The sequence below is a fragment of the Lithobates pipiens genome, unplaced genomic scaffold (genome assembly GCF_037356315.1).
Source record: "Lithobates pipiens isolate NorthernLeopardFrog02 unplaced genomic scaffold, aLitPip1_a1.2 Scaffold_8, whole genome shotgun sequence".
Taxonomy (NCBI): Eukaryota; Metazoa; Chordata; class Amphibia; order Anura; family Ranidae; genus Lithobates; species Lithobates pipiens.
In genome coordinates this window covers 222257046-222265827 of record NW_027507903.1, presented here as the reverse complement: position 1 = coordinate 222265827, position 8782 = coordinate 222257046, and the positions used below count along the sequence as shown (strand labels likewise).

The 8782-nt window shown below is 44.4% G+C and overlaps 1 protein-coding gene across 1 annotated transcript in view; it reads left to right on the top strand.

Annotated features, from left to right (window-relative positions):
* Window positions 1-8560: 8560 nt before the first annotated feature.
* The window catches only part of PRICKLE1 (prickle planar cell polarity protein 1), an 86604-nt gene continuing 86382 nt past the window's right edge, over window positions 8561-8782 (top strand). Inside the window, exon 1 of the mRNA XM_077472555.1 lies at window positions 8561-8725. The gene's annotated coding sequence lies outside the window, so the exon portion shown is untranslated. The remainder of the gene's footprint in view (window positions 8726-8782) is intronic.

Here is an 8782-nt window from a genome sequence, read left to right as displayed (position 1 = left end):
ATAACATAAAACCAGGCGTCTGAGAGGTTGCAATCCAATGGCTGATATTTATTGCTTTCAGGGTATTGTCCCTTGCTTCCCTACCAGGGACAAACCCAACTTGATCAAGGCCGATAAGTTGAGGAAGGAGCGGTAATATTCTATTGGCCAAAGTTTTCGCGTACCATTTTAGGTCTACATTTAATAGGGAAATAGGTCTATAGTTGGTCACAACTGAGGGATCTTTACCAAGTTTGGGGATTACAGTGATGTGGGCTTGCAACAGGTCTGCGGGAGGGGATATGGGTTCAGAAAATTATTGAAAGGCCGAGAGAAAGTGTGGCTTGAGAATGTCTGCAAAGGTTTTGTAATAAGCTACCGTGAGGCCATCGGGGCCTGGACTCTTACCCGGTTTAAGTTGTTTTAGAGCAATAGAAATTTCCTCTGTCGTCAAGGGAGAGTCCAGGTCTCGAGCAGTTTCGTCTGAGATGGGGGTGGGGCTGTATTGGTGGAGGAAGTCCTTAATTCGTTCAAGTTTCGATGGAAGGTCCGTCGGCGGGGTCGTTGAGGAGAGGTTGTAAAGTTTGGTGTAATATTGAACGAATTGGTTGGCTATATCAGTAGATTTATGAAGCCTTCTTCCGGCAGGATCGGTTAACGAGTGAATAGTGTTCGAGGCCCTTTTAACTTGGAGTGCTCTGGCTAATATTTTGCCAGTTTTGTTGCCGTATTCGTAAAACGTTTTTTTGGAAAGTTAGTATTTACGTTGGGTTTGTTTATCTAGCATTTCCAGGAGTTGCGAGCGCGCTTTCGTGAGGTCCTGAAGCGTCGCTAGAGCTTGGGTGTGCTTGTGTACTAACTCAAGTTTTCTAATTTGGGCTATGAGGTCAGCGTATAATTTCTTTTTTTCGCGATTACGCTTGGCCGCCAAAGCTATAAGGGTTCCCCTTATCACACATTTATGAGCTGCCCAATTATTTATAGGGGAGGTGTCAGATTCATGGTTTTCAGCGAAGAAGTGCTTTATATGGGTAGTAAGTTCTGCCAGTAGGGCTGGGTCTGTAAGTAGGGAGGAATCAAGTCGCCATATGGGGGCATATGTTTTGGTCTCATGAAATTGTAGCGTCATTGAGATCTGATGGTGGTCTGATAGTATCATTGGGTCAATAGAAGCGTTTTGTAGTAATGGGAGATCCTTCTGTGAGAGAAATAGGAAGTCAATACGGGAATATCTGTTGTGGGGAGCAGAATAGTATGCATAGTCTTTGCAGTCGGGGTGTAAAGTTCGCCAGGTGTCGTGTAACAAAACGGTCGTCAGTGTAGAGTTGATGGTCTTCAGGGCCCGGTATGGGAGTGAGGAGGTGCCTGAGGACGTATCAAGGATGGGGTTGAGGGGAACAATGAAGTCCCCGCCTAAGATCACTATTCCCATCCTGAAAAGAGATCAGGGAGGACGTTATTTCTCTGAAAAAATTGACTTGATGGGTATTCGGGGCATACAGATTAACCAAGGTGATAGTAGTGCCAGCATATTGACCTTTAAGAAAGATGAATCTACCATTGATATCTATTAACTGATCAGTTAGTTGAAAGGGGCAATTTTTGTGGAAAATGATGGATACTCCTTTCGATTTCGTTAGGGGGGAAGTTGCGTGGAAGGCAATGGGGTACCTACGGTCGCAAATTGTTGGGATTGAGTTCGTCTTAAAGTGGGTTTATAATATTATCTTGGTATGTGCATTGTTTATAAGGTAATGTTGCTTTTGAATACCACCACCTCAATGCCTTTGGCTACTTTTTTACTGCTACTTATATGTGTACAATCCCTGTGGCTCATTAGCCTGCTTCCATGCCCCTCCAACTGTGATTGCTTTGGTGTTCCCACGGTGTTCGCTGTCTGACTTCACTGGGCTTCTGGAGTAAGCATATTTTGGCCATGCCTCTCAGCAATGATATATTATCTGGTTTCATATACTGTTAGTATCATGTTATCTCTATATTTTCTATTATTGTAGCACTTCATTCCCTCACGTTTTCTCCTGAAGAAGTGGGCGACCACTAAACATTTTCGAGATTGACTGACTACATACACACTTAATCCTCCTTGGACTAATACCCTTGGTGTAAATGGTTTGAGGTGGTGGGTGTAGTACATCTATGTAGAGGGACAATGTTATTATTATATACACAAAAAAAATGTTTTGTGTGTTTGATTTTAAATGTTTTGTATCTGAATCTTTTGTAATAAAAATGTATGCTTTTAACCGATGTCTCATGAAGGTACCAATAAAATCCTGCTGTCCCACTTTCTCTTTTTTGAGTCTCTACATTTAAATGGTTGTCTTTAATGATTAAAGTATATCTGTATTTTCAAAGAAGTACAGTTATCCTTTTTGCCTTGCCCATCTAATTTAAAATTAGCCCCCTCTCCCACCCCAGATACATACATATCTGAATATAATTGTTTAAACTTGCTATATTTTTCAGATCCTCCAGTCAAAATCTTCCATTTCCCTGGCCAATATATGCACAGGTGATCCCCACACACCTCTATGGAGCTCTCTCTTGATGAAGGATATGCTCTGGAGATGGCCCCATAGAAATCTGAGGTGAGTATGCATCTGGGGTGGGAGAGGGGCCATAACTTCAGGTCAGGGGGGCTAAGCAGGTAGGTCAATTGTACTTACCTAGTGAGGCAGAAAGGAAGGTGATCATTTTTGGGGGGATGAGTTGAATCTAATTGTTCGTTAGTGGTTGAGAGCACAGAAAACCTTACCATGTTCCAGGCAGGAGATACCGTAAGTACATGATCTGGTTGTTGACAGAAGGGGTGAAGAGAGGATATAATCATGGGTTAGGGATGAAGAGAGGAGGCAAATCAGAAGCTGACTGTAGACTATAGGATGCATTGCAACAGCTGGTCATGGTCTAAAAGGCGTGGGACTTAGCGGGAATGGGAAGAACTTAGCAAAACAGGTAATACCTCTGTAGCAAGGTCCCAGGCCTGGCAATCCAGATACTCCTCAAGCATCACCCCACTAGCTGGGTCCCTGGCTTGATACCCACTGAAGTTTCCCTATTCTTCACTGTACCCGGTTGGTGAGAATGCTGCTCCAGTACTTGCTTCAGTTACTCACTGTGATAATTAGGTGGATAGTCCCTTAGTGGTGATAGCTTCCCCTCTATCTCTGACCACGACAGGTTCTCCAGCCGGCAGAACCGTCACTTTTGGTTGGACTGCAAGCTGCAGTCCCAACCCCACGCTGCTGTCTTGCTTCTGGATAGACCTTCAGACTGCCTAGCAGCCAGATTTTCCTGGGATAGGCCCCATCTCCAGCCTAGCAGCCCAAGCAGTACAACACACGTCCACCCAGACAGCCGTCCAGGTGGCAAAGAACAGAGATCACCTGACTCCGCCAAAATATATAGGCTCTCCCAGCAGGCCAAGGGATTAAAGAAAACCCCTGCCCATTGGCTGAGATACCCCATATACCCATAACTTGACCTTGCATTGCCCTTCTCATATCTAGTACCACCAAGTACCCAGCCACCTAGTGGTAGAAGAGAAAAGTGCAACCTGGTTGATTGTTAGATCTCTAAAGCCCCATACACACTATCAGTTTGTCTGCTGAGTTTTTCCTTCAGGTTTACCAAAACCATGTAGTAGAAGGGCCTGCCTGATTGCATACACATTGAAACTCCTAAGGTTTGACCTCATATTGTATGGTTTTGGTAAATCTGAAGGAAAAATTCAGCAGAAAAAACTGATAGTGTGTATGGGGCTTAACAATCAACCAGAATAACCAAGATGACCAGGATAATTATTCCTTGCAAGTAAATTTGTGAGGCACATCCCTGCCTAAACTCCAGGATGCTACTTCTCATATTTACAAAATGTTAGATACATTTCATATGTTCCTCTCCATTAGCAGTGGGTACAGAACTTATAGTCAAAATACTTCAGAATGGACATCATCTTTGAGAATAGACAGCACACATGCCTGAAATTTTTTTTTATCATCTACAGAATTCATGTAGTATAAAAAAACATAAGAGATCTGAGAGAGAGAGTGTTGTAGTTGGAGAGCAGTGTGAACAGGTACAGATAAGATGAAGCTGTATTGTGGATGGTGGGGAGCCATGCAAAAAAAAAGCAAAAGAATGCATGTGGACAAGGGATTTTTTTTTTTACAATTAAATATCTGAAAAGTGTGGCGTGCATTTGTATTCAGCCCCCCTGAGTCAATAATTTGGAGAACCACATTTCAATGCAATTACAGCTGCAAGTATTTTTGGGGATGTGTCTACCAGCTTTGCACATCTAGAGAGTGACATTTTTGCCCATTCTTCTTTGCAAAATAGCTCAAGATCTGTCAGATTGGTGGAGAGCGTCAGGTATTTATTTGTAAAAAATGTTGAAAACGATTAATCATTTTAATTCCACTTCACAATTATGTGCCACTTTGTGTTGCTCTATCAAATAAAATCCCAATAAAATACATTTACATTTTTGGTTGTAAAATGACAAAATGTGATTTGTGACGGGGAATGAAAATTTTTTAAGGCACTGTATATATATATATATTGTATATGTGCACATTTTATCACAAATGTATAAACCAAATGTTATTGCTTCCTGCATAAATCAGAGTGTAGCCAAGTAAATTTCAACTCCCTATGCTTCTGGGCCCAATATCGCCCACCTAGGCTACTACATCCTTAGTTACGCCCTTGCCCAGGGGGATATTTAATGGGTTCAGGCAGTTACTTATCTATTTAGGTAATGGTCCTAGTGCAAAATATGGACTGGGATTACTGACAATAGATATACAGGCCCACTGTGCGCAGGCATGGTGTTCTTCATCTCTATCAGGAAGAAGAGCTACGCAAACTGACTATGCCAGCTTAGATCTACTTCTTTGCTTTGCGTAGTCAGAATAAAACAGACAAAAGCAAAAAACTGCCAGGATCACTAATTTTACCCAAGGAAAAATATATACTGATGCTTCTACCCTAATGTACAGGCTTCCCTATAATGGAAATATATCATTAAAGTAGGCAAAAGTTCAGAACAGTCCCCAAAGTCCATACGTAATCCATGCATAGGATTAAGCATCCCACAGTACCTTGGAATGGATCAGGGGGAACTCAGCTGACACAGAAGATAAAAGAAAAAGACAGGGCAGAGAGATGTATCATTAAAAAAATATGTATTTTATATTTTGTATTTTAATACAAGAGGAAACAAAGTATCCACTCACATGTAGCAAATGAAGTTAAACAGTGTGAGTTCCCACAGCATAGCCAGTAACACATAGAAGCAGCCTTGAATTTGACAGCCACCAGCGATCTATAAATTGAGAGTACTGGGCTAACAGAGGGTTAAAGCACATGAGGTGGAATTGGAAATTGCTGGCCACAAACAGGCAATGTGTTTATGGGAAAACTGCCCCATTGCCAATCCTCAAGAGGCTTGAAATTGATTACCTTTAAAATAAAAATGAGCTATTAATGAAAGTCAAACAAAAATAAACTCAGTTTGCATCTTTCATATTAGATTCCTCCTTATATGTTTCCCCATTCGAATCATCCCTTACATTAGGGTCCCCATCAGAATCCTCCCTTACACCAAAGTCTTCCTTAGATCAGAGTCTACATTAGGATCCACATCAGAGACCCCATCAGAGACCCCGCTTCCTTACATCAGGGTTGTCCTTTTATGAGAGTCCACATCAGAGTACCCCTTTATATCAGGGGCCCCATCAGAGTACCATCTTATATCAGGGGCCCCATTAGAGTGCTATTTACATTAGGGTCCCCATCAGAATCCTCCCTTACACCAGCGTGCCTATCAAAGTCCTCCTTACATCAGAGTTCACATCAGAGACCCCTCTTCCTTACATCAGGTTCCTCCTTTTATCAGAGGCCACATCAGGGTACCCCTTTATATCGGGGGCCCCATCAGAGTCACCCTTACATTAGGGTTTCCATCCGAGTGCCATTTATATTAGGGTCTCCATCAGTCCCCCCCACATCAGAATTCCCATCAGAGTCCCCCCTTATAATAGGGTCCCCATCAGAGTCCTCCCTTACATCAGGGGCTGCATCAGAGTCACCCTTACATTAGGGTCTCCATCGGAGTGCCCCTTACATCAGAGTCCACATCAGAGCCCCCCCCCCTTAGATCAGGGTCCTCCTTTTATCAGGGTCCATATCAGAGTCACCCTTACATTAGGGTGTCCATCAGAGTGCCATTTACTTTAGAGTCCCCATCAGAGACCCTCCCCCTCCTTACATCAGGGTCCTCCTTGTATCAGAGTCCATATCAGAGTACCCCCTTACATCAGGGGCCGCATCAGAGTCACCCTTACATTAGGGTGTCCATCAGAGTGCCATTTACTTTAGAGTCCCCATCAGTCCCCCCCCCCTTACATCAGAATTTCCATCATAGTCACCCCCTACATCTTTCACTAAAGCCCCGTACACACAGGCAGAATGTTGGCAGACATTTGCCAGTTCAAAAAAACTGGCCAACATTTTGTCTGTGTGTATGTCAGTCTGTCAGACATGCATTCTGGAAAACCAGCCACTGACTGACTTCCGATCAGAGCTCTCATCCAATGGCAGAGAGCGCTAATCGGAGTGTTCTGGTGGGGGTGTCCCACTGTCAGAACACAACAGCTCAGCGGGGGAGATTACTGAACTAACCTCACATGATAAGTACAGCGGCTCCAGAGCTGACAGGTATTTTTTTTCGTTCGACCTGTGGGTCGAATGAAAAAAACAAATAGTGTGTACTTGGCTTTAGATCTAGCAGACTATCTGCTAGTCGATCTAACGCTGCCCCCCATCCATGCGTCTGGCCCCTAATCTACGTCCGGGTGCCGGACGTGTGGATTCCATTTTTTTTGCTTTCTTTTTAGAAGCATGTGATTAGAACTTGAGGCTCTAATAGGCTTAAAAAAAGGGTGGGCTCGGGGGGTGCAGGGCAATGCACCCCATGCCCAACCAGTTGTGTGACAATAGCGAATTAATATTCGCTATTGTCGTTCTGATTCTCCTCCCCACCAATCAGGTAGCCCCATCACCTGATTGGCCAAGAGGGGAAGCGACCCTATTGGCTGCCTAGGAGGAGGTAGAAGAGGCACGGTGGAAGCCACCGTGATGCCGAGGAGCATACCTCCCAACTTTTTGAGATGGGAAAAGGGGAGGACTGACAACTCATGGGGCTCCCGGGCAATAGGAGATTATGGGGCCCCCAGGCAATCAAAGATTATTGGGTCACACAGTATACACAAATACACACACAGTATACAATCACACAGTATACACAGACATGTTTCTATTGGCTGAGAAGGTACTGGAGAGGCAGGGCAGCTATAATCTTGGGATTTTTAGACCAAAAGGATGTTGGTAAGGGACATTTCAGAGACAGATGTAAATAAAACACAGATTTTTACATACTGTCCCTTGTTTTACTGAGGCTGTCAACCCTGATGGGGCCCCTCGGGCAGTGCCCGAATGGTCAGTCTGCCCCTGGATGGAAATGAGGGACACCTATCAGCAAAAGTATGCAGGCATTGGACACACACCTGGCCACGCCCCCTTAAAGGAGAATGGTACAAAAAAAAAACAAGATTGGTTAAATCCACAAGTGCTTTTTTTTTTTTTTACCATTACTATTCCTTTATATTGGCTTTTGGATTTTACAAATGCAGCAATTTAGGAATCACATGAAAGGTTTAGCGCTGGAAAACACTTTTTGATAAATAAAAAGTGCATTTTATATACAACTGTATATAGATTAGATCAAAATGAGGGACAAATGAGGAGGAATGAGGGACATTGCTCCAAATCAGGGACAGTCCCTCGAAATCAGGGAGCTATGGAGGAGGATACGCATGGGAAGCGCCATCCGTGACCCAGATAAGGCAAATGTGCGGCTTGTGACCGACCAGGATGGGGGTGCGGGCGCATTATTTGCCTCCATCCAAAAAAACTTTATACCACCAGCCGCCACTGCAATGCTGCCGTCCGAATGTGCCCCCTGTGCTCCTTCATCCGGAGTGGGGGACATTCTAATACAGGAGATGTGTAACTGGCCAGATCACCAGGTGACAACAGAGGGGGGGGGGAGAAAACTAATGCAGCCACCATATCTAATGCTATTGTTTGCCTCTCACTAATGATTTTGAGAACATTTGTCACCATTGGTCTCCCAGGCTCTTTATGACTTTAGTCTCCACACCAAGGAAATGAGAATTCCTTGAGCCTCCAAGGGGGGGAATTCCGCTGTAGAAGTGTATAGAGAGAGGCAGCAATTACGATCTCGTGTCTTGCACCGGTGACCTCTAATAAACGTGGATTGTAATGGTCGTGTAAGGTGACTACATGGTGACAGCAGTCTGCAGTCAGGCGCTGCGACATCCCTTTTGTGTGAATCAACAACCCCCTGCAGGGGATTCATGACTGCAGGGGAATATGTTGCGCTGATAGCAGCCCGGGACCGCTGATTGGAGGACGGCTCCGCGCCGCGGCCAATCAGAGGAAAGGAAAGCTCATGTCACGTTAGCAGTGTGGAAGGCTCGCGGAGTGCCGGAGTTAGTAGTAGAGCGGACTCACCTAGAGGCGGCACGGAGCGCTCTCCTCACATATGAAGTATTATTGGACGAGGACTACGGGCTGAGGAACCGCTTCCACCACCACCCCCCATGTGACCTGTACACGGGATACTCAGCGTGCTGCGGTAAGTGTATATATGTCCCTATATACTGCCTTCTAATACAAGTTGTTAAAGAGGGGC